The 1,035-nt window shown below is 40.4% G+C and overlaps 1 protein-coding gene across 1 annotated transcript in view; it reads left to right on the forward strand.

The window, feature by feature from the left end:
• The window catches only part of LOC140949121 (high choriolytic enzyme 1-like), a 10,506-nt gene extending 10,492 nt beyond the window's left edge, over positions 1 to 14 (forward strand). Inside the window, exon 10 of the mRNA XM_073398356.1 lies at positions 1 to 14. This exon is cut by the window's left edge and continues 220 nt beyond it. The gene's annotated coding sequence lies outside the window, so the exon portion shown is untranslated.
• The last annotated feature ends 1,021 nt before the right edge of the window (positions 15 to 1,035 follow it).

A 1,035-nucleotide genomic window follows, 5' to 3' on the forward strand; every position in this document is an offset into this window, starting at 1 on the left:
GCGTTTGGTTTCTCAAAAGGGGGATTTTAAGTAAGGCTCTTAACTGTGGATGAATTCATTTTACGAGTGCGAATATATTTCGTTTCCCCTGATTTAATTTTATTTTTTTTGCAATTCAGTTTTACGTCGAAAGCGAAATAAAATTTCTGAGAAAATTTCTCGGCGCGTTGATGTGGTAAATCCTAGACCGGCGTTCTGTTGTGTTTCCTCAAGAGGAACATTGTGATCCACTGCAGACAAAAAAGTACTGAGTGGTCTCTCAAGGCCGGCTCCTAGCCAACTCTTAGTCTAACTGATTTTTCCAAGATATTTGAATTTAAAATTTTCGGGGTCAATTTGCAATTTCTTAAATAGCGATTACAACTACAATGGTCACATCTTCATTTGGATTACTGTTTCTCAGTTATTAAATGAATCGTCTTTTATGTTAGTTAATTTTCTTATACTTTTAATAGTCATCCACCAATCTATCGATCTATCTTTTGTCACTATTCGGCCCATCTTTTGTCACTATTCGGCCCATCTCGCTATTAGTGTCGGGTCACTATGAATAGGCCTTTTGCAGCTAGCCATTCACGAGGTACAAAACCGCCGTGCTGGAGAGCAAAGGTCGCGCTGGGACAAGACAAACAAAGAAAATTACCATTTAAAATTATGTATGTCTTTTGTTTGTATTGTCCCAGTGCGACTTTTGCTCTCCAGCGTGGCGGTTTTGTACCACGTGAATGGCCAGCTGTAATGGGCCTATAGAGTGTTTTCACATGACGTCACGGCGGCCATATTGGTGTCCCAAAACAATGAAACGGCGGCTATGTTGGTGTCCCAAACCAATCCTGTTGGAGTTGAACTCTTTTCTTATGCAAACGCTTTCTTTTGTTCTAATGAATTTGCATAGATGCTGGCCACGTGAGTGAAAACACTCTATTGTATCGATGACTTTAAAGGAAGATAGAGTTGTATATTGAGAAAAACTCTCCCTCTTTCACTCCTTACGACTTCCTCTCGCAACGGCCTAAACTGCTGGCCTTGCCTTCT

This window comes from Porites lutea, chromosome 9 (assembly GCF_958299795.1).
Source record: "Porites lutea chromosome 9, jaPorLute2.1, whole genome shotgun sequence".
Taxonomy (NCBI): domain Eukaryota; kingdom Metazoa; phylum Cnidaria; class Anthozoa; order Scleractinia; family Poritidae; genus Porites; species Porites lutea.